Below are 25,400 nucleotides of genomic sequence, written 5' to 3' on the forward strand. Positions count from 1 at the left end.
CTTTTCATCTGCTCAGCAGGACTAATTTTAACTTTTAGCAATGGTGTAAAACAGACAATGTTGGGTACACTGGTCATTATACACCTCTCTCAAGTTTCCCTGGAGAGTGTATGTTTGAATTAAAAGCTCCATGTAATCTAGAGTGTAAAATCGCTTTCCCATTTGCAAAGCACATCATATTTTTGCATGTTTGTTTAAAATTTTTCTCAATGTTCCCAAATCTGTTCATTTTAAACAATATATTACAAAAGCAAATAGAAACTTTCTGGATTTCTAAAAAGTGGTTAGATATTAATGCCATTATAATAATTTAAAATGGAACCTACTGACTTTATTGCACTGATTACGAATCTGCTTTGATGAGTGGGCACCCTTGCCTAAACCCCGCATACACAGAGGGCAAGAATTCATCAAAAGACAGAGTGCACCCTATTTTGTGGACTAACATAACCAACTTAATTTATAATGTTTGCAGAGTTTTGCTTTCCAAAATTGTAAGATCAACCAGTCACACAAACTTATTAATTATTTATTGTTTTCAAAGCTCAAACTGCAAAGTAAACTTACTATCAAAATACGTACTGTATATGTCATCATATACCATCCTGAGCTTCATTTTCTTGCAGGCATTCACAGTAGAACAACAAATTACAATAGAGTTAGCGAACAAACTGCTCACAAACAAAGACTGGCTGTTACGATGCGTGTTGGCAACGCCTGAACCCATTTGCGGAGGAATGGCAGACTCCCATGTAGGGATGGAAACTAGGGGTTATGCCAATACGGCATCGGTGGCATGACCGAGTGACAACTTGAGACAAATCATTCTCCACACGAGGACGTCGCGATCAGTGCTTAACGGGACTTCACATTAAATAATCATAGTAAGTGGAAATACCTTGCCAGTCACAATTACCTTGACAAGATTAAACAGAAAGCACAAGGGCTTAACGACTCTCGTTAAGACAATTAGTAAATACATGAGAAATCTAGAAGCCCAACGCAGCGTGGCACATTGCAGCGGCCCGCAGGGCAAACCTCACTGGCAGACACTCAATGTGCAAAGGAAGATAAACTATGAAAATGCAAAAAAAACAAATAATAATAGTAATAATAAATAAATAAATAAGTAATATTGAGAGCATGAATTGTAGAGTTCATGAAAGTGAGTCCATAGGTTGTGGAATCAGTATGGTATGGCATGATAGGGTATGGTATAGTATGGCGGTGCAAGAGTTTGCATTATTATTAACCTGAGCAAGCAATTATAACATAATTATGCAAAAAATGCTGGAGAGTAGACATTGACTCTCATATTCTGGTAGCAGAGTGGTTAGCACAACGCTTTACAGTACAGGCAATCTGCGGTCAATTCCTGCTGCTGCCTGTAAAGGATTTGTATGTTCTCCCCGTGACCACATGGGTATCCTCTGAATGCTCCTACAGTTCAAAGGCATACAGGTTAGTAGGTTAATTTGTCATTGTAAATTAGGCTCGGATTAAATCGGGGATTGCTTGCAGGGCCGGAAGGGCCTACTCTGTGCTGTATCCCAATAAATAAATAAATGAATGTTTGTACAAAGTATGACATCACTGGTAAAGTATTAAGCCAAGCTTTCCTCTTATGGAACTGCAAGCATTTTAGTTAACCGCTACAAAGTCACATGATTAGATTCTTTTGGTTCCCCGGTAGTGTCACATGCATGTGCTGTTGAGATACAATATGTTCATATTGAGGAAAAACTATAGGTAAGGAATCTTGCCTCAATAACTGCTGGATTAGTTTGCATCAGATGTACAGCAGGATATCACTGATTTTTGTTTTCTGCACAGTTCAGAAATTTCTGCATTGTTTGAATTAGAGTTTTTCAGAAAGGATGTTAAAGAAAACCTTAATATAAAATATTTTGTATGAAGAGCTCACGTTCATAATCTTAAAGTTATTCTTATTGACTGCAGTAGATTTATTTTATTGATTCCTCACCTACAATGCTTGAAGGACCTTTCTGTGCATTGCTGAAACTTTATTATGATTCAAGATTTCTTTTAAGTGAAACCATGTAGAGATGTAATAAAGACCAGAAAAAAATACCAAAAAACAAATTAGAGTCCCTGTTTCATCACTCCAGATATTTTGACCATGTTTATATTAATTTCCTGGTTTACTTTTTGACTATCTGTAGAATATACTTCAGAAGCGGATGGATACATTTCAAATCACAAAAGAGGTGAAGGGATATGCAGAAAGGGTGGGAATATGATATTGAGAAAGAGGATTGGCCATGGTGACACATTCTCAAATGGCAGAGCGGCCTATCCTTATTCCTATTTTCTGTGCTTCTCTGGCTCTTTGTATATAAGTAATAAACTGTTCCTTTATTGACCTATGGTAAATCTATAATCTACCCTTCTAATACAACTGGAAGGATTAGATGGATAGATTCTATAACCTGTTATTGGAGCAAAAAAATTATAAGGCACCTCAATGAATACTTGAATAACCATAATTGATACTGCTACAGACCAGGGCTGTGATATTAGTATGAACCACATTGCTCCAGTTTTAGTCAGCATGCAAAATAATAGATGCGTGGCCTTCCAACATTCTGCTATTCTTTTATGATTGTATGCTTTTGCAGGAGATTTGAATTCAGATAAAGCATGAGGCCATGACAGATTATAGCCCATAACTTGTTTAGGTAAAGTCCACCATCAAGAACTTGGATTCATGGACAAAACCCAAATGCAATTTTGGTTTCTTTCAGGAAAGGGTAGAATACATACCATACCTTGAATGTGAGTAATTTACACATTGCTTTAGTTCAACAATAGCTATTGAGTAGTTTTAAAAATGCCCGAGGATTACACTAAACTAATACTAAATAATGTTAATGAGCAAATAAATGGTTCAATTGGTTTATTATTGTCACATGTATCGAGATAGAGTGAAATGCTTGTCTTTGCAAACTGTTCATACAGATTAATTCATTACAATAATGTATTAGGGTAGTAAGAGGTAAAAGAATAATAGAGAGCAGAATGAAATGTTACATTTACAGAGAAGGTGCAGTACAGTAAGGTGCAAGGTCAAGAGTCATGGAACGGAGAACATAGAATCTAGAATGATACAGACAGGAATAGGCCTTTCAGCCCACAATAACATTTCCAATTAAATTAGCTCTCAAATGTACAACTAAACTAATTTTTTCTGTTATTGCTGCACAATGTTCCTATCCTTTCAGTTTCTACATCTTCATGTGTTTATCTAAATGCCTCTTGAATATCCCGATGGCATTTGCATTCACCACTACCCCAGACAGCACATTAAAGTCACTTGCCACTCTCTGTGTAAAACAACTTGCACATCTCCTTTGAACTTATTCTGTTTTACCTTAAATGCATGCCCTCTGGTATTAAATATTTACCATGGGTAAACGACACCGGCTGCCTACTCCATCAATGCTTCTCCTAATCTTACAAACCTCTGATCCCCACTCAGGCTCTGCCACTGCAGAGAAAGGAAGCAATGTTTGTCCAACCTCTGCTTATAGTAGGTGCTCTCTAATTCAGACAGCATCCTGGTAAAACTCTTTTGCACCCTCTCCAAAATGCCATATCCTTTTTATAATGGGCTGCTCAGAACTAAAGGCTGCCCAAAATGTGGCCTTAGTAGAATTTTATGAGCTGCAACATAACCTCTCAATTCTTGAACTCATATCCTCAACTAATAAAGGCAAGCATGCCTTCTTTACCACCTGATCAATACGTGTAGCCTTTTTCAGTGAGCTACGAACCTGGACCATGTGATCCCTTTGCTCATCAATACTGCTAAGGTCTTGTCCTAAACTTTGTACCGTCTCTTTATGGTTGATCTCCAAAAGTGCAACACTTCACATTTGGTTGTGTTAAACTCTGTCTGACAATTTTTCACCCATAACTGTAAAGGATTATGCTGTACCCTTTGCAGGTTTTCTATGCTATCCACAACACCAACAATCTTCATATCATCTGCACACTTACTAAACCACCCACCTACATCCAAGTCAAGGTCCAGATATGGATCCAAACAGAATACTGCTGGCCACAAATGTCCAGCCAGAGTAACCGCCATCAACCAGTGTTTTCTAGGGACAAGACAATGCTGAATCTGAATGGACAATTATGCATCAATATGGCCCGCTACGGTGGCATCATCTGCAAACATTTAGATGGAGTTAGAGTTAGAGCAGATATGGCCACATTGTCATGAATCTTTAGGGAATAAAGAATATATATGAAGGATGTCAGTAAGATTGAAAGAGTGCAGAGAAGATTCACTAGGATGTTGCTAGGTCTTCAGGAGTTGAGTTACAGGGAAAGATTGAACAGGTTAGGACTTTATTCCTTGGAGCGTAGAAGAATGAGGGGGGATTTGATAGAGGTTTACAAAATTATGAGGGATATAGACAGAGTAAATGCAAGTAGGCTCTTTCCACTTAGATTAGGAGAGATAAATATGAGAAGACATGGCTTTAGGGTGAATGTGGAAAGGTTTAGGGGGAACATTGGGGCAACTTCTTCACTCAGAGAGTGGTGGGAGTGTGGAACGAGTTGCCATCTGACATGGCAAATGTGGGCTCTCTCTTTCGTTTTAAGAATAAATTGAACAGATGCATGTTTGGGAGAGGTCTGGAGGATTATGGACTGGGTGCAGGTCAATGGGACTAGCAGAATAAAGTTTTGGCACAGACTAGAAGGGTTGGATGACCTGTTTTCTGTGCTGTAGTATTCTATGGTTCTAATAGAGCAGGGGACTGCCCAAGATGCAATTGAATATTGCCAGGTGATATTTATTCACATTTGACAATAATTTTGGAGTTGTAAACTGAAATCAAGTCAGATGTCTAAAGAAAATCTTACTTATAGCTATTTATATTTTAAGCCACATCCTCTATCAATTTTCATTTGCATTAGTTTCCTAGCATTGCTGCTGCAAGGGAGAAATATTACTGCAAAGCGAGTAAACATTACCTCAATGTTTGCTGATAACCTGATGTACCAAGGAAGTGAACATGAGTGTCAAGTTATGATAGCAAATGATCCCAAGGGTCCATTTGTATCAAAACAAAAAGGAGGGGTTGGAAGCAGATCAAATGAAGTAATGATTGAAAACAAAGACACAAAGGAAAAATAAAAACCCTATTTTAAAATTTTTGTAGATGGCTCCTCATCAGTACTGGATGATCAGAGGAGAACTGAGTGTGGCACATAGGCAGAGGATGAACATGGTCAGGAAAGGTATAGTATAGCTTTAAAGTTACCCAAAACCATGAGTGCATCGGCAGCAGAATTGTCAGCTGTAGCATATGTGGCTAGCCACCCAGAACATTTTCTGCCAGGGTCAGTCATACACTCTGATAGTATGTATGTTTGCAACAGCCTTACAGAACATTTCCCTCTGTGGGAAGCCAGAGGGTTTGATTCAGCTGATGGGAAGCCCTTCCCATCTGCAGCTTTATTACAATATATATTTGAGGATGCAAAGGGAAAAGAATATGGAGTCATAAAGGTGAAAGCCCACTCTAAGTTATCTCCAGAGGGAAATAGAAATTGGTAAAGCAAGGTGATTTATGTGGGCAGGAATGGCAGCCACAGATTGCGGAGATTGGGAGGCAGTAAAACAACAGATTAAGGTAATGGATTTAACAGAGGAGCAGAAGAAAAATAAGGAATTAAAAATAAAAATTGATAGAAGGTGCAGGGTCTAAAATATACAAAGAGCACAAGGGAGTGTTTGTCAAAGATAGAGTTGTCTTTCATGAAGGAAAGCTTGTGGTTCTGGAGGGAGGAAGAAACCAGATGATCCATTGGTACCATGGGGGCACCAGGGGTGTGAAAGCACCTTGGGAAAGATCAAGGAAGTGAGCTAGAGGCCTAAGATGAAGGAAGATGTGGTGCATTATGTCAATAATTGCTTGATCTGTGCACAATATAATCTGGAGAGAAACGTAAAGAAAAGAGCTCTTTGATTCACTAGGATAGTGGAAGGGCCTTGGACTAGTTAGCAGATAGATTATGTTGGTCCCTTACCACCCACCCCAGGAGGGTACAAATATACTCTGGTAGTGATAGATACACTTATGAAGTGGGTGGAAGCTTTCCCGGCTAAGGCAAACACAGCAAAGGGCATTGCAAAAATCTTATTGGAAAAGATATTCATTCGCTGGGGACTATCCCAGAGTAGCAAATCAGATCAAGGCACACATTTCACAGCCAAGATAATGCAAGATGTCACAGCACTTTTAGGGGTCAGGCAGAGATTTCATATACCCTGTAGAGCACAGTCTAGTGGAAATGTGGAAAGGGCGAATCAAACACTAAAAAGTATGAGTGCAAAACTGGTGCAACAACATGACGTAACATGGCTAGTAGTTTTGCCTTATACCTTGATGATAATAAGGAATACATTTTCAACAGGTTACACTCCTTACACACTCATGACCGAAAGGAACATGAGAGGATTAGAGGAGTTGTTAGGATTAGATTTGTCAGAACCTGAAATAGATGGGATTGTGTTAGAAAAGCGGGTACAATAGTTGGTAGAGACAGTGAAAGAGGCCAATTATGTGGCAGCCTACCAAATAGAGAATAAGAAGCCACAGAGTAAAGCCTACTTTGACTCAAAAGTCAGTCCCATAGAATTAAGCCCTGGACAAAGAGTGATCACTTTTTAATCCAAGGTTTTCAGGGCCCTCTGAAATTCCAGACAAAGCAAGCCTTTCAGGGTACAAAGTACTGACTTCTCCAGATCAAAGTGGTTGGTACCATAACATCTGGCTGAAATTAGTTGGGAGAGAAACAGGAATGTTATCACCATCATGTAGCAATTGATGTACATGATGGCCCTGATATGGGAGACTTGAGGTTGGAACAACTGTTCCAAGACGGCTGGGGCAGGTCCTATCAAGGGGGTGATTTTCAATTCCTTCTTCCTGAGAACCCTGGGAGTTTTGTCAAAATGATGAAAGGAAAAGGGAAATATGCCAGTGCTTATCCCGCTTATCCTGAAGCAAAATTGGGTGAGGATAAATGGATGCCTTAAGTACAAAGACAATTTGGAGTCCAGATTGGATAGTCTGGAAGAACAAATAGAAAATAAGGACTTTAAATGATTTTAAGATTTAAACTGAAAATAAGAGCAGAAATTACCCTTGTGTATTGAAGGTTTAATTCAACTTGAAGATAATAATGTATTTTGTTGCGATGGAATTAGCTGTGACTTGGGCCATGGTCAGTCTTGCCTCAGAGCCCTTACAGTGCACAAACGTGTCAACAGTGAGGTTGGTGCTTGGAGAACACTCAGTGAACAAAAACAAATCTTCTCAACGGACTCAGGTAATGTGGGCTCACAAAGGAGAAAGGGGGGACTCAGATTGGTACTCTACTGGGGTAAATGGCTTGGCATGCATGGACAAATCCCTTCGTATTCCAGAAGGTACAAAGGTACAGTTCCTATGCAATAAATTTCAAGAGGTGACTTTGTTCAGTATCCCTGAGGGAATAATCCTAAATCAGTCTATAAGTCCAATTATTGAGCAGCCTTCAGGCATGGTAAGATTACAGTTCTGTGGGATCACACTCATGTGAATACTGAGTGTGGCAGTGATCTACAAAAGAGTATATCAGCTGGGGTGGTCACTCTGTTTGCTTCTCGAAGGTTGCTTCCGTCATTGTAAAGTGCCCACAGGAGAATGTAGTATGCGGGGAGAGTAGAATGGGGAAGGCACTAAAGGACACGGAGAAGAGCTTTTGTCAGGGCTCAAGCCCTTTCCAAGTTTTCAAAACTATTAGAAAAATCTCTACTCCACACCCACAAGTGATGGAAACTGCACCAAACCCAGCGTACTGCGAATGGGGTAGGATTAGTGCTAGATGATATGAGGAATTTGTCATATTGGTACCAGGAGACCAGCATGTGCAGGTAATCTTTAATCCTACTGAAATAATGATGCCTGAATGGTGCTCACCTGCAACAAAACAATTATTTACTCACCTAAGCAGGAGTGAATTTAAGTCAGTCAAAAATAGAAGGAAAAGAAGACTATTGGAATTTGTGGGAACAGGTTATGCATCAGGGTAGCAATGGTGAACACACTAGATATAACAGAATTAGAAAACCAGATTCAGTCCCTCCAGCAGAAAATACAGGATATTACTGGAGAAAATGATCAAGATCAGGTACAAAATAATCAGCTTGATTGAGATACATCCCAAGTAATTCTGGATGTGGTTAAATTTCTGAAGCTCCTTCAAGATACAACAAATCTGATTATTGACCATATAGACCTCATGTCTAAGAAAATGCATAAAACTGTGATATGTGTTATATATGCTAGATGGTTGTTTACCTTGATTGGCAGTAATTTATTACAAATTGATGTACATCAAGTAAAAATTGAGCCTCAGATGAGCATCTAAAAGAATGGGTTGGAGAAAGGGTGCTGTTGTGCCATTTTAGTAGCTTTATAATAACCAACAAAGTGCTGGATACCCTTGATGATGGTAAAGGAAGGTTTTATGTTGGATCAGTAGTCCACATTCCTTGACATAGAAATTATTCAACCTACCCTTTGAAAAGGGTTCACAATGTTGGTAAATATCATGAGAATACATGGATATCCTTAAGTAACCTACCAACACAAGCTATTGTTGTGAATGGTACTGTGAAAGGGAAAGATTTGTCAAGATGCCGTCAAAGGAGAGACTAGTGGCCTTGTCCAGAAGAAATTACAAAGCAGAAGCTAACAAACTGTGGTTTCAGTATTTATGAGAACTATTCATTGTCTATTTTACCTGTGAGTAATCAGCCTTTCTTACAATATGCATTGGTGGGACAGACATATTATATAGCAACAACGGCCACAATTTATATCAAGGGATGGAAACAATGCCCTTTGGAAAGTAGCAATATCGTCACAGGGAATGTGACATTAAATCTGGCCATCGGAGGATGAACTTATCCTTAGCCAGTAAGAAACATAGTAATGAGGAGAACTTCAAGATCCAATGCACTGCATCAGATCAATATCTGTGGGACTATGTTATTATGGACCAAGGTTCAAAAAAACTAGGTAATGATAGAGATCCAGAAGATAATAAGGCCAACAGGAAGGAGCTTAAGAATGGAATTAGGAGAGCCAGAAGGGGCCATGAGAAGGCCTTGGTGAGCAGGATTAAGGAAAACCCCAAGACACACAGCAAGTATGTGAAGTGAAAGAGGATAAGACGTGAGAGAACAGGACCAATCATGTGTGACAATGGAAAAGGGTGTATGGAACCGAAGGAGATAGCAGAGATACTTGATAAATACTTTGCTTCAGTATTCACTATGGAAAAGGATCTTGGCAATTGTAGGGATGACTTGCAGTGGATTGAAAAGCTTGAGCATTTAGACATTAAGAAAGAGGATGTGCTGGAGCTTTTGGAAAGCATTAAGTTGGATAAGTCTCCGGGAATGGATGAGATGTACCCGAGGCTACTGTGGGAGGCAAGGGAGGAGATTGCTGAGCCTCTGGCAATGATATTTACAAATGTTTGTACATCATCAGTGGAGATGGGAGAGGTTCCAGAGGATTGGAAGGTTGCAGATGTTGTTCCCTTATTTAAGAAAGGGAGTAGAAATAGCCCAGGAAATTATAGGCCAGTGAGTCTTACTTCAGTGGTTGGTAAGTTGATGGAGAGATCCTGAGAGGCAGGAGTTATGAACATTTGGAGAGGCATAATATGATTGGGAATAGTCAGCATGGCTTTGTGAAAGGCAGGTTGTGCCTTACGAGTCTGATTGAATTTTTTGAGGATGTGACTAAACACATTGATGAAGGAAGAGCAGTAGATGTGGTGAATACAGATTTCAGCAAGGCATTTGATAAGGTACCCCATGGAAAGCTTATTGAGAAAGTAAGGAGGCGTGGGATCCAAGGGGACCTTGCTTTGTGGATCCAGAATTGGCTTGCTCACAGAAGACAATGAGTAATTGTAGACGGGTCATATTCTGCATGGAGGTCAGTGACCAGTGGTGTACCTCAGGGATCTGTTCTGGGACTCCTTCTCTTCGTGATTTTTATAAATGACCTGGATGAGGAAGTGGAGGGATGGATTAATAAGTTTGCTGATGATACAAAGATTGGGGGTGTTGTGGATAGTGTGGGGGGGTTGTCAGAGGTTACAGTGGGACATTGATTGGATGCAAAATTGGGCTGAGAAGTAGCAGATAGAGTTCAACCCAGGTAAATATGAGGTGGTTAATTTTGGTAGGTCAGAATATAATATTAATGGTAAGACTCTTGGCAGTGTGGAGGATCAGAGAGATTTTGGGTTCCGAGTCCTTAGGACACTCAAAGCAGCTGTGCAGGTTGACACCGTGGTTAAGAAGGCATATGAAGCACTGGCCTTCATCAACTGTGGGACTGAGTTCAAGAGCCAAGAGGTAATATTACTGCTATATTGGACCCTGGACAGACTCTACTTGGAGTACTGTGCTCAGTTCTGGTCACCTCACTACAGGAGGGATGTGGAAACTACAGAAAGCGTGCAAAGGAGATTTACAAGGATGTTGCCTGGATTGGGGAGCATGCCTTATGAGAATAGGTTGAGTGAAGTTGGCCTTTTTGCCCTGGAGTGGTGGAGGATGAGAGGTGACCTGATAGCGGTGTATAAGATGCTGAGAGGCATTTATCGTGTGGATAGTCAGAGGCTTTTACCCAGAGCTGAAATAACTAACACGAGAGGGCACAGTTTTAAGGTTCTTGGAAGTAGGTACATAGGAGATGTCAGGGGTAAGCTTTTTATGCAGAGAGTGGTGAGTGCAGGGAATGGGCTGCCGGCAACTGTTGTCGAGGCGGATACGATAGAGTCTTTTAAGAGACTCCTGGATAGGTACATGGAGCTTAGAAAATTAGAGGGCTATGGGTAACCCTAGGTAATTTCTAAGATAAGGACACGTTTGGCATAGCATTGTGGGCCAAAGGGCCTGTATTGTGCTGTAGAGTTTCTGTGTTTCTATGTTACTGAGTTGCCACCAGTTCCTCACTTTACTGCAGACTGGACATGTACTGTAGTGGAGACAAGGGAGATAATCCATCAATGGTCTGAACACATTAAAGTTATTAAAACACACTCAGATAAGGCAAATGAAATACTGAGTAACCCACAGAGTACATTTTGGATTTGGGGAACAAATGTTTAAATACACCTGTGGGTGAGAAAACAATCACATTCTGTTGTCACACTACTTTTATGTACCTTGTTAATTGTATTGCTCAATGTTTATCAACTGTGAAGATGGAAGACCGAAATAAAGGACAAAATTGAGGATAATGCTTTCATGAAACAGCAGAGATAATTGTCAGTATAAAGGGGGTAAATTTAGTAAGAGATTGTTATTATTTATAGAATGCCAGTGTTGCACACCTACTGGTGGTCCTTGGCAGTTCTCTGGGCAGTCAACTGAAGGAGAGGAGAATAATGATTTGAAGATAAAAGATACAAGCGGAGGGAGATGTTGGCCAGATGAACTACAGTCTACACTTCATGGATTGAATGAATCAAGGACAGGGGAAGAAGGCAACCAATTATCTTTGCTCCTCTCACCCCTCCCCATTTGAAATGAATCTTGCTCTGGGATAATCTAGTGAATGTGGACATAAGGAGCTTCAGGTAATGACCTGCTAAACCTGAAGACATTCTCAGATGAGTAGCTACTTAAAATGTAAAATGCCAGCCCTGCCAAAGAAGCAACCTATAATCTCATTAGACCTTGTTTGGGCCAGTTAGAGCTGAAAGACACAGATGCACAATGCTGGGTTGGGCAGAACCATGAAACAGTGTTGGTTGTAGCCCTGGACTAGAACCAGTAAGAAGCTGCCCCAGTTAAGTCAGGTGACCTTGAGCCAATGAGATGGAGATCCACCAGTTCAACTGATGAAGAACGCAGAAAGAGTCAGGAGCTCCAAATACATAGGGGCGATATGTTTTCAGCAACCGGAGACCAACCATTGTGGTTAAAGAAGACCTCATGGACACGTGGAGATCGGGACCACGCGGAAAGCCTGGCCAGTGCAGAGTCCTTTCCCGGATAATACCTTTCCTCTTCATTGACTATTCATGCACGGTCAGGGATTCAAGTAGGGTGCATACAGGTAGTTAGTTTGTGAACCCTCCCTCGTGCTTTTTAATTGAGACAATAAAAGTTACTTGTCAGTAACTACAGATTCTCCGTGCCTCACTGATCATTATTACAAGGGGTGATTCTTGTAACACTAGAATAGTTTGGCAATTTCCATTGAGAGAAAACCTTCTTAGAATCTATAGGGGACTGAATGATTGTCGAATTAATGTGTGGCAAAATGGAATAGCTAGTTTCTGATGCATAGCTTGTACTATATATGATTATCCTCAAATTTTTTGTCAGAAATGGATTAAGAAAAAAAAAGTTTATGCCACTTTGTCAGGGATACAGTCATGCATCTTTCTGCAGATGAATAAGAACCAGTTGAATGAGATGTCTGATGGCTGCCATTTTATTGCATAAAGTTTTCTTGCTGGATAATGGTATGAAACATAGGGGAGAACCTCCACAAAGAAGATAAAAATTCTTAAAGCACAAGATCTTCCCACAAATGTGCAAATGCTAAGATTACTTTAGAAATGATTTGCAGGTCCAGGTTTAAGTAATAGATGTTCTGTTGAAGGGTTGTAATCCGTGACCATTAACTCCTTATATATTTGTGGTTTATCTCTACAGGTGGCCTTTAAGACAAAGTTAATTATTTTTTATTGCACATAGCAATCTTTTATGCTTTCAGTAAATAGAAGGATAGAGTATGAACCTCTGTTAATCCAGCTGTAAATCTGTCAGCATCTTGCATGACTTCACTCAGGTAGGAGGTAACAGCATCAAACTATAATGAGTAACCAGGCAATGATAATTCTGAGATTTGTCTCCACATAGCCTTTGTTCTTTTAAACAGTTTCACAATACTTATGCTTCATTGATATCCAGGTATTTCAGGTATATTTATAACTGATTAATGCATGCCCAAGTGTAAAACTGATGATGCAGTTGTGTTACCTTGGTTGTTTTAATGATATGGTACAAACTTCAACTAACCATTAACATGCTAGGAATAATTAAGGAGTTATTTCTGCAAGAATTAACCAGAAGTATGATTTCAAGTCACCTGTGTAAAATGTGCCTACTGTACAAGTATTATTCCAGTAATGATTCCAGTTCCAGCATTATTCCAGTTCAATTGCAGATTTATGTTGGAAGGAAATTGTTTTCAATTAGTTTAATGCTCTTTATCCCAGTAGTCACAGGCTCCTTAGAAACCATTAAATGATTAGTGATTTAAATGTGAACCCCTTTGCTGATAGAATTTGAAATAGAACAGGGATTTCCTAACCTTTCTTATGCCATGGACCAATACTATTAAGCAAGGACCCCCAGGTTGGGAACCCTGGAACAAGAAAGATTTGAATGCTACAATACCCATGCCCAAGAACAATATAGTTTTCCTCACTTTAAACTTCTTAGAAATGTATGAATGTTCCAATGCTTATCAGTAGAGTGATAAATGTGATAATGTAAAATTCTGCAACTATGACATGTCTACCTAAATTCCACTGTCTCTTTTTTGTCACTTATGGGAAATGGGATAAACCAATGGAAATTTCCATACATTTTCCTCCACAACTTTTGTTAGCAATCGCTCAGTTGTGGCCTGACATCAGCAGGCATGTCTTGAATGTTTAGTTCCAGACTTAAATAAAACATAGCAATAGTTGGAAGTAGGAAATAGTAAGATGTAAGTGTCAGCTGTAGTTTTATAGTAGTATTTTGTCTCAGAGATTTAAGGATATTGCTTCAAAAGATGTGTATACAAATATCAGTTTAATATGCCACTGATTGCTGTGCTGTAATCTTTTGCATGGGATATTAAACAGAGATCCATCTACCTTTTTATAGGGATTCCACAACTGAAGAATATGGGAACTTTGTTGATATTGTGGGCATAACATTAGCGGCTTAGTTTGGATTCAAAATAGATAAAAAGGCAATCCAAAGATTGTGACCAAAGAGAGGATAACATTGCTGTAGAATTTATAGCTGGTTTTGGTGATGGCATGTTTGTTTCTCCCAACAAAAAAAGAATGAATTTCACTGATATTACAGTTTTACAAACTTTTTAAAATACTTCATGGCCAATCTTGTATTTTTGAATAATTGAGTGTAAGAAATACAAAAAACAGCTTGTTTGGAACAAGCTCTCACTTTCAAAATATGTGTCTTTTTTCTGTACGGTTATTTTTGACCATTTTGTTTGAGAGCTATTTATTACCTAAGATTGCAGCAAAACCTTTATATTTGTAAGGCACAAGATCTTTCACATATGCATAAAAAGACAGAGAAAGCCTCTGTTTAGTCTCAACGAGATGATGCCACTTTTGACAATGCAGCACTTACTGGAACATTAGCCTGAATCTTATGCTCACACCTCAGAAATAAGCTTTGAGCCCACAGCTTCAAGCAAGAATTCTATCACAGCTGGTATTTTATAAGTGAAACTTTGTTTATTCATGGCTTGACAATGATTTTATTCTATTCCAATCTTCTCTGTCACAAAGGCCATCTACTTCAACCACCACAATATCACCTAATTCCACTTCCATCTCAACCTATCAGCTGTCGACAGATTTATTGAAGAAACTGTTATCTCCAAAAGCAATCAAGAATAGTCCTGGTTTGGATATAATTGGTGAAAGGATATGGGATGAATCCAGGAAAATGGCACTAAGATAAAAGTTGAGGAGAGTTCCTTCTTTAATTTGTTTTTCGTTTGGCTCCAGATTCCAGCATTCACAGTCTCTAATGTCTTTTTAAAGATTCAAAGATTCAAAGTACATTTATTATCAAAGTATATAAGCAGTATACAACCCTGAGATTTGTTTTCCCACAGACAGCCATGAAACAAATAAAACCATGGAAGCCATTCAAGAAAAAGACATCAAACCCCCAACACGCAATACAAAGAACAAATCGCACAAGCAGCAGAAAACAAGAGTGAAAAACACAGAATATAAAACATTAAACCCCAAAGTCATTGAAACAGTTCAGGAATGTTCTGTTTTCAGCACAGTTCAGTTCAATCCAGCACTTTGTTGTTTGTTGACTGTAGGCTGCAGAGCCAGTCCACCCCGATCAAAATTGCACAAGATAGCAGCAAGATAGGAGCAAGCAGAAAGCAGAAACACATTATAACGTGAACCACAGTGTAACATTCACAAACCGTGTTGATTAAACCTTGCCCAAGTCCCAAGACTTGGGCAGGGTCCTGACCCAAAATGTTGACTATCCTTTTGCCTCCACTGCTGCTGAGTTCCTGCAGTGACTTATATTTGGCTCCAGATTACAGCATCTGCTGCTTCTTATATCTCCAAAAGATAGTCTGCTCAAATTGAATGGGGCAGCCCACAATACCTCCTGATTCTGACAGCAGTGGCTGCATATAAATAACTTGTCACAGGGGTATCTTTGATTTAGAAAGGACTGGAATATGGCACTCACCACAACTGTGATCAAAGGAAAAACAACAGGGGATTGACCAAATAGCAGTTCCAGTTTTCAGAAATCACAGATTAAGGTGAGAATCTGAACATGACATCATTATGGGGTTGTTTAATGAGAGATCTGCATATTACTTTTTAGTTTTATTTCATTTACACAAATCATAATGTGTTCAGATTGCATAAAATAATTACAGACGGCATCATTTTTTTAAGCAAACAATTATTTGTGCTTAGTGATAGGCAAAACACATCTATCTTGTAACCCATAATTAGGCTGTTGATCCTTCAAAGGTGAGGATAATTCACAGCCTACTAACTAATAAAATAACCTCCCACAGTTAAAATACCAATGTCTTCTACTCCCACTGACTGTGGGTCTTTAATCCCCACTCAAACTAAGTCAGCCATTCACTTTCACTTTTCTGTACAATTGATGTTGTCTTTGAAGTTAGTCACCCTTAACAAGTGCAAGACTTCTATAGTTAATCAATAGGTCAAATTTTACTTATTATTCAACAATATTTCTAGGTTGGGTTACTGAAGGTATGAAAACTAAATTAAAATGTAGATTTTTGTTTCTCATATGTTTTCCTGCTTTTAATTTAATACTGTCTTCATGACCGCACGTGCCTTACTTTTCCTGACTTATTTCATGTTTATGATGAGAATTAGCTTATCAAGTTTGAACCGAACACGTGGCTCCTAATTTACACTGCAATAAGTAGCAGAGGTTATCTTCTTTGGAGGATAACTCCTTCATTCAATAAATGTCTACAGATGCTTCTTCATACTTGGGACAAGACGCAGCTAAGGGTAAGTAGTATTTTGTGAGATGATGTATCTCTTCTGCCACTTATAGTGGCATGTAGAAGTTTGGGCACCCCTAGTCAAAACTTCTGTTACTGTGAATAGCTAAGCGAGTAAAAGATGACCTGATTTCCAAAAGGCATGAAGTTAAAGATGAAACACTTCTTTAATATTTTAAGCAAGATTACTTTTTTATTTTCATCTTCTACAGTTTCAAAATAACAAAAAAAAAAGAAAAGGGCCTGAAGCAAAAGTTTGGGCACCCTGCATGGTCAGTAATTAGTAACACTCCCTTTGGCAAGTATCACAATTTGTAAACGCTTTCTGTAGCCAGCTAAGAGTCTTTCAATTCTTGTTTGGGGGATTTTCGCCCATTCTTCCTTGCAAAAGGCTTCTAGTTCTGTGAAATTCTTGGGCCGTCTTGCACGCACTGCACTTATGAGGTCTATCCACAGATTTTTGATGATGTTTATGTCAGGGGACTGTGAGGGCCATGACAAAACCATCAGCTTGCGCCTCTTGAGGTAGTCCATTGTGGATTCTGAGGTGTGTTTAGGATCATTATCCTGTTGTAGAAGCCATCCTCTTTTCATCTTCAGCTTTTTTTTACAGACGGTGTGATGTTTGCTTCCAGAATTTGCTGGTATTTAGTTGAATTCATTCTTCCCTCTACCAGTGAAATGTTGCCTGTGCCACTGGCTGTAACACAAGCTGATCGATCCACCCCTGTGATTAACAGTTGGAGAGGTGTTATTTTCATGAAATTCTGCACCCTTTTTTCTCCAAACATATCTTTGCTCATTGTGGCCAAGAAGTTCTATTTTAACTTCATCAGTCCACAGGACTTGTTTCAAAAATGTATCAGGCTTGTTTAGATGTTCCTTTGCAAACTTCTAATGCTGCATTTTGTGGTGAGGATGCAGGAAAGGTTTTCTTCTGATGACTCTTCCATGAAGGTCATATTTGTGCAGGTGTCGCTGCACAGTAGAACAGTGCACCACCACTCCAGAGTCTGCTAAATCTTCCTGAAAGTCTATTGCAGTCAAACAGGGGTTTTGATTTGCCTTTCTAGCAATCCTACGAGCAGTTCTCTCAGAAAGTTTTCTTCGTCTTCCAGACCTCAACTTGACCTCCATCGTTCCTGTTAACTGTCATTTCTAATTACATTACGCACTGAGGAAACGGCTATCTGAAAATGCTTTGCTATCTTCTTATAGCTTTCTCTTGCTTTGTGGGCATCATTTATTTTAATTTTCAGAGTGCTAGGCAGCTGCTTAGAGGAGCCCATGGCTGCTGATTGTTGGGACAAGGTTTAAGAAGTCAGGGTATTTATAAAGCTTTGAAATTTACATCACCTGGCCTTTCCTAACGATGACTGTGAACAAGCCATAGCCCTAACAAGCTAATTAAGGTCTGAGACCTTGGTAAAAGTTATGTGAGAGCTCAAATCTCTTGGGGTGCCCAAATTTTTGCATGGTGCTCCTTTTCTTTTTTTCACTCTAAAATTGTACAAAACAAAAATAATACACTAAGCTTGCTTAAAATGTTGAAAAGAATGTTTCATCTTTAACTTTATGACTTTTGGAGATCAGTTCATCTTCTACTCACTTAACTATTAGCAGTAACAGAAATTTTGACCAGGGTGCCCAAAATTTGCATGCCACTGTATATATAATATAAAATAGTTAAATAAGGAGTGCGAAAGCAAGAAGTGAGGTAATGTTCATGGGTTCAATGTCCATTCAGAAATCTGAAGACAGGGAGGCAGAATCTGCTTCTGAATTGTTGAGTGTGTTCCTTCTCCCAATAAGAAGAGGGCTTGACCTGAGTGATGGGGTCCTTAATGATGGATGCTTCCTTTTGATCAACACTCATTGAAGATGTCCTGGATGCTGTGGAAACTAGTGCCCATGATGGAGTTGACTGAGTTATATATGCTATATGGAATATAGTATAGCAGCAGACCTTTGGCCCATGATGTTGCTGCAAAAAATTGATTTAATAAAACCCTTCTGTTTTCATGTGGTTCATATCACTGTATTCTCTCCATATTCTTGTTAGTTGAATGATTTCATTTGAACGTGTTGGCAAACCAAGCATTTGATCTTGCTTGTAAAATTCCTATTTTGATGAAACAGAGATCCAGGAATATGAAATAATTGTATCCACCACAAGCGACTAGTAGAACCATACACTCTAGTCACAGAGCTGTAGGAAAATCCGAGGCTGTGATATATAGTGTGAGGTATATGGTGAAATAGCATTAGCCATTATTCACCACAAGTTCATTAGTTTACCAAAAAAGCCACATTTTAACAATCTGCAGGTTACAATAGAAAACAAAAAACATTTTCTGTGGCATTTCAATACTGGAAGAGAAAAAAGAAGTTGAAAAAAAATTGTTGAAAAGAATGTTTCATCTTTAACATTATGACTTTTGGAGATCAGTTCATCTTCTACTCACAGAGATTTTGACTAGGGTGCTCAAACCTTTGCATGCCACTGTATGGTGACTTTCCTGATTTGCAGCACTCATGTTGGAGGGCCATCCTGACTTCTACTGCTCCAACAGGCAAATGTTTCCAAGAGTTTTCAAGAGTTATCCCTGCTCTGGATAACCTCCCATCGTTACAGAGTACAGATCTATTTTTGGAGTCTGGTGTCAAGCATATCCTCTCCAATGTAATGGCTGTATCTGGGCTCTAGATAGTAGGATATGTATTTGAAATGTATTGAGACATTGAGAGATATCACTAGCTGCATCTTGTTCATTCAGCTCCTTAATTACATCACAAGCATTCAAACGTTACACCTGGATGTCACATACTTGCATCCATTTTATAGATTTCCTCTTTGAAAAGAAAGAATGATTCGCATCTGCACACATTATTTACCAATTTCAAAGTTCAAAGTAAATTTATTATTACAGTACATATACTGTATGTCACCATATAAAACCCCGAGATTCATTTTCTTGCAAGCATGCTCAATAAATCTATGGTATAATAACCAAAACAGAATCAATAAAAAAAATCCAACTAGAGCATTCAACCAGAGTGCAGAAGAAAACAAACTGTGCAAATACAAAAAGAAGAAATAATAAATAAAGAAACAAACAAACAAACAAATAAATAAATATTGAAAATACGAGATGAAGTGTCCTTGAAGTGAGCCCATTGGTTGTGGGAACAGTTTAAACTCTCCAAGATTCTCTGATCTTCCTTGATCTTTTCAAGGCAAGTTGTGTTGTTGGTCTCTATCTGGGTCTTGTCTGAAATGAAGAGTCATTACTTGATTTGGATCACTAGAATCTTGCGATGTCTCTACTATGGGTAATGATAGATTTAGTTGTAGAATACACTGACAATTACATAATTCTTCAATATCTCTTGCAGAATTAAATTTATTTACATGTACACTTTTATTTCTTTGTAAAGCAGCAATATCTCATTTCAGAATGTGGTGCATTATTATTCAAAATCTATGCTTAAAATGGGTCAGTTGTCCTATGGGGAAATAATGGGCAGAGTAGGTTTATATCTGCTGCGAGAATGAGAGGGTACTGGACTGAAACAGGTAAAAGTTTGAATGGTCTTAACAATGGCAGGATATTTCCTCTTGTGGAAGGATCTAAAGCTAGTGATTATGTGAAAAATAAGGGATTAACTATTTAAAGAGGGGTGATTTATTTTGTACTCAGTGGATTAAGATTCTTTCAGGTTCCCTTCCTCAAAGGAAAGTGGACACTATGATTACTTATAAAGAAAGTGTTGTATTCTGATGTTTTTGAACCAAAGTTCTTTCAGAAGTCAATAAAGAGGCATAAAACTTGTTGCTTCATGATTTTTTTTATTAAGCACTAATAGAACAAAGAGAATTGGAAATGAAGATGAGTGGGATGTAGTAGTGGAAGGAAAAGAAGAAGCAAAGATGGTGGATCAATATGTCCAGCCCTTCTTATACCATAGATAAGAGACATTCCATTCAAATTTGTAGATAATAGTTAAGTAAGTAGAATAGAGTTAAACAATCAGATCAGCTTATTCAAATAATGTGATACCAAGAAGCTTCCAGAAAGACAGAACTGTAACCTCCAAGGAGCCCACTGAACAATTGCATACACATACTATTACCACCAAGAAACATACTAAACAGCTACAAGTATATTAGATGAGCAGGCATAAAGAGTTAAACTGCAAAGAAAATAACAATTATACAGTCTAATCCAAGAAGAGGTAGACAGCAAGCAAAGATAGGAATGTGGAGTTAATTGTATTGAAACACACACTATGTTTGAAGGGCCAAGCAGACTACTCCTGCTTCTAATTCACATGTCTGTAATATACTGAAATTATTATGTGTTTATAACTCAGCTGGATGAATAACATGTTGAAAAATGTGATGCCACCCTGTTGCTAAGCAAAGTTACTTCATCAATGTGTCATCATTAATCTCAAGCAACTTTTTAATATTTGTATTTTCAATGATTCTTTGACAATTCTCAGTGAACTCTCCACTGCACCATCCTGGATGCTGGATGATATGATGCAATGGGCCTGACGGAAACTTTAATTCTTAGAACACCCATATGGGAATGCATGGAACTGGGGACAAGTAATAGTCTATGAGGTGAGAAATGAATCTCAATTCTTTAGTTCCATACTCTGTTATAGTATAGGACTCTTAATAGGTTTTTAATTAGTAAGGGCATCAAAGGTTACAGGCAGAAGGCTAGAATGGGGTTGACAGAGATACTAAATCAGCCATGATGGAATGATGGGCTGAATGGCCTAATACTGCTGCAATGTCTTAGGGTATTATGGACTCAACACTCAAGCATTTTGAGTAACTATGGGTACTGAGAAGTCATAAATCTCAGAACAATCAGTGAGACCTTTTTATAAAAGTCAATTTAGTTATGTCCAACTCTGTAAAGATTACTTTAGTGGTTTGACTTTGCAGATTTGGCAGATAGTACACTTGTCTACTAGTTCTTCAAGATCTTTATCCAACTCACTGTCATAATCAAAACATTTGGCAATTACCTTCATGCTTCCAATGCCAAATGTTCAATGTGAAACCCTTCCAAAGCTTGTCTTCTCTACAGATATGGCAGCTCTGCATTCCCATTTAGCCCAACTCGTTGTACTGACAGCTCATATCATACGTTTTAATATGGCTTCATCTGGATTTATGCCTAGTTCAGCACAAGCTTTCCAAATGTTCCAAATATACCCACTTCTGCGTATTCTCAGTCAGCTCCGTTGCTCTGAATGGCCACTCCTACTTTCAATGGGCAAATAAGAGTAAATATGCTTTCCTATTCCGCTTCAGGAATTTTGCATGGTTACACGCACAACGTGCTGGAGGAACTCTGCAGGACAGATAGCGGCTATGGAAAAGGTGAGAAGAGGTAAAAGGCCAGAGTGGGAAAGTGAAGTGTGGGGGCGGGGGTAGTGATGTTTTTAACTGGAAGGAGAAATCAATATGCATGCCGTCAAGTTGGAGGCCATCCAGATGTATATGGGGTGGCCTTACTGTGGGACAGGAAGGTGCCATGGACCCACATAATTATTTTATTAAAGCATCTGCAATCTCATTTTGCTTGTGATGATTGATTGTGTATTCATATTTTACTGTTCATTCTCCTTTCTTCTACAATTAACCTGGGACTAAATATAGTTTTCAAAGGCTTGTAGACTGTGAGTAAACGTAAAGGTCTGCCCAATAGAAATTCTTTATATATTTTCACTCCACAGACTATCTCTTTATCAATTTGAGTACTTTTCTCTGCTACTTTTGTCAATGTACTTGATGCAAGCACAATTCCTCCACAGGCTCCCAGTCTGATGTGGCTTCTCTATATCGGTGAAACATTAAGTGTAAATTGAGGGATAGCTTTGTCAAGCACCTCCACTCCATCCATCAAAAACAGAAATTTCTGGTGGCTAAACATTTTAATTCCATTCCCATTCCCACTCTGACATGTCAGTCCATGGCTTCCTCATGTGCAAAGATGAGGCCACACTTAGGGTGGAGGAACAAATTCTTATACTCTGTCTGAGTAGCCTCCAACCTGATGGCATGAATATTGATTTCTCCTTCCGGTAAAAAGAAATTTCCCTCCCTTTCCTCTTCTTCTATTTCCTATGCTGGCATTTTTCCTCTTCTCAACTGCAAGCACTTCCCCTGGGACACTCCCCCCCTCCAAAACACCCCCTTTCCTTTCTCATATGGTCCACTCTCCTCTCCTATCGGATTCCTCCTACTCGAGCCCTTTATCTTCCCCACCCACCTGGCTTCACCTATCAACTCCTAGCTATCCTTCTTCCCATCACCCCACCTTTTTATTCCGGCATCTTCCCCTTTTCATTTTCAGTCCTGATGAAGGGTCTTGGCCTGAAATGTCGACTATTTATTTATTTCCATTGATGCTGCTTGACCTGCTGAGTTCCTCCAGCATCTTGTGTGTGGTGCAATTGCTTGTCTTCTTGTTGATCATGCACCACATGACAAATGACAGCTGTAAATCCATAATCTCCATCCAAAGTTCAATATTAATGTTGTAACATGGTGACTAACAATGAATCACTTGCAATACTTTTCTTGCAAATGCAGAATGCATTTTCTGTTCCTTGTCTCAAGTCTACTTCATCTTTCTTCAGTAAGTTATGCAATGGTGCCAGAATTTCTGCAAGACCTGGCAGAAATCTAACATGACAGTGTCCAATGTCTAGGAATGATCCAAGTTCTGCAGTGTTTCAAGGTTTTATTTCCTTCACAATTGGTTCCAATTTTTCTATGACCATTTACAATCCAATTATATTTAGCCTTTCTCACAAAGTATAAGCATTTCATGGTACTCATTTTCATACCTGAACAGTTATGATATTTATAGCTTATTCTTTGCCATAAAAACAAAGTATGTTGGAAACACACAGCAGGCCAGATGGCAGCTGCCAAGTGGAAAACAGAAGTCAGAATTATAGGGCCAATTGCAGCTGAAGATCATTGACTTGAAATATGAACTCCGCAGATGCTGCATGACTTGCTGAACATTTTGAACGTTTAAGGATATCAATCAAACTTTATCTAATGAGTGGTAGAAAAGCATGGCAGCCAAATGGCTGATTCCTGTTCCTATTGTTATGTTAGACTTACTGCTGAATCAGTCTTTGGATTTTATATCCTTGCTACTTGTGGCTAATAATATATCACCTTGATTCCATAGATGATGATCTCTACACTATGAACACAGGTGCAAAATCTTGAGCAACACATATGCAAAAGTCAGGCACCATCAATGGAGGGGAATGGATAGTCGGCATTTCGAGATGAGACCCTTCATCTTGTGGTCTTGCTATCAATTTTTATTATGAATGGTGGTAAGAATAACATTTAAATATGTTCTAAATGAAAGGTTGGAACTCCCATGGATAATATTGTATATATTCAGACTGCAAAAATTACCAGTTTATCAATAATTAGCAGAATGTAAATGATTATATAAGGACTGACGATCATTCTCCCCAAAGTGCTGTCACACCAGATTATGTGGTTTCTACTTTCGTCAATAACAAAATTGTTTCATGGCTGCTGTATGTTATGGCTTCCCTGTTCCTAGCACGTGAGGTCATTGCAGTGTTGCACTTATTTGTGTTGCCACACTCTTCCCTGCAAACAGTCTGCTGCTTTTATCACCCAAAGTATTCCCGTGCCGCACTTCCAGTGGATCTGTACCCCCCCCTTGCCATACACATCCATCTGTGTACACAACTGCCAGCGCACACTCAAAGTTAGCTGCCTCCCTGATCACCCACTCTATCAGCGACTTAAAATGTCACTGTTGGTCCATGGCCTACTCTTGTGACAAGATGAGGCCACCCTCAGGGTGGAGGAACAACACCTTATATTCAATTTGGGTAGCCTCCAACCTGATGGCGTGAATATCAATCTCTCCTTCTGGGTAAAAAATTCCCTCCCTCTTCCCTCTCCTTCTATTCTTCACTCTGGCCTTTTAACTCTTCTCACCTTCCCTATCACCTCCCCCTGGTGCCCCTGGTCTTTCTCTCTCTCCATGGTCCACTCTCCTCTCCTAACGGATTCCTTCCTCTCCAGCCCTTGACCTTTCCCACCCACCTGGCTTCACCTATCACTTTCCAGCTATCATACTTACCCTTCCCAAACCACCTTTTTATTCTGGCATCTGCCCCTTCCTTTCCAGTCCTGAAGAGGGGTTTAGGTTTAAAATGTCGACTGTTTATTTATTTCCATAGATGCTGCCTGACCTGCTGAGTTCCTACAGCATCTTGTGTGTGTTACTGTTGTCTTCTGCCATCTTATTTGATTTTCTAAAATTCTTTGTATGATATCCATTCAATATATTGCCATTATTACTTTGTAATGTATACGTGTTTTCTTGCTTAAATTTATATAGCACCAATAATAAACATTTCACTTGAGACACTGAGAACTATGAAAATCATTCTGATACTTATTCCAATGTTAAGGTCCAGTCCGGAGCCTGCCTTCTGGGTCTTGCTCTGGTCCGCGGACTCCGGACTCCGGGCCTTGCAGCCAGCTCTCCTGTCACCCGGAACCATTGGATCATCTTGGCTTAAGGAGGTACACCTGTTGCCTATTAGGGGGCAGGTGTTTATAAGGGGCTCGGGGACTGAGCCTAGGTTTGGGGTTGTCCTGCTCTGAAGCCGGTTTAACCCGGTCTGTACCTGGACTGCTGGCTCTGAATCCTGTCTGTATCCTGTTCTGCCCTGGTTGCCGCCCTGCTTAGAATCCTGTTCTACCCTGGTTGCCACCCTGCTCGGAATCCTGCTCTGTCCTGGTTGCTGGCCTGTTCTGTATATGCTCTATCCGGTTGGTCTTGTTCCCCTGCTTCTCTCCTGTGCACTGGTCCCGCTGTTCCGCCTTATTCTCCTTGCTCGCACTACCTCACTGTCGGTTGCCTTTCCCAAATTACCTGTGTATGA

General features: G+C 39.3%; 1 long non-coding RNA gene across 1 annotated transcript in view; it reads left to right on the forward strand.

The window, feature by feature from the left end:
* Nucleotides 1-24,875, forward strand: part of LOC140714617 (uncharacterized) — a 96,988-nt gene extending 72,113 nt beyond the window's left edge. Inside the window, exons 4-6 of the long non-coding RNA XR_012095948.1 lie at nucleotides 20,919-21,042; nucleotides 21,748-21,816; nucleotides 23,645-24,875. This is a non-coding gene — a long non-coding RNA (uncharacterized lncRNA). The remainder of the gene's footprint in view (nucleotides 1-20,918; nucleotides 21,043-21,747; nucleotides 21,817-23,644) is intronic.
* The last annotated feature ends 525 nt before the right edge of the window (nucleotides 24,876-25,400 follow it).

The sequence above is a fragment of the Hemitrygon akajei genome, chromosome 2 (assembly GCF_048418815.1).
Source record: "Hemitrygon akajei chromosome 2, sHemAka1.3, whole genome shotgun sequence".
In the NCBI taxonomy this organism is placed as follows: domain Eukaryota; kingdom Metazoa; phylum Chordata; class Chondrichthyes; order Myliobatiformes; family Dasyatidae; genus Hemitrygon; species Hemitrygon akajei.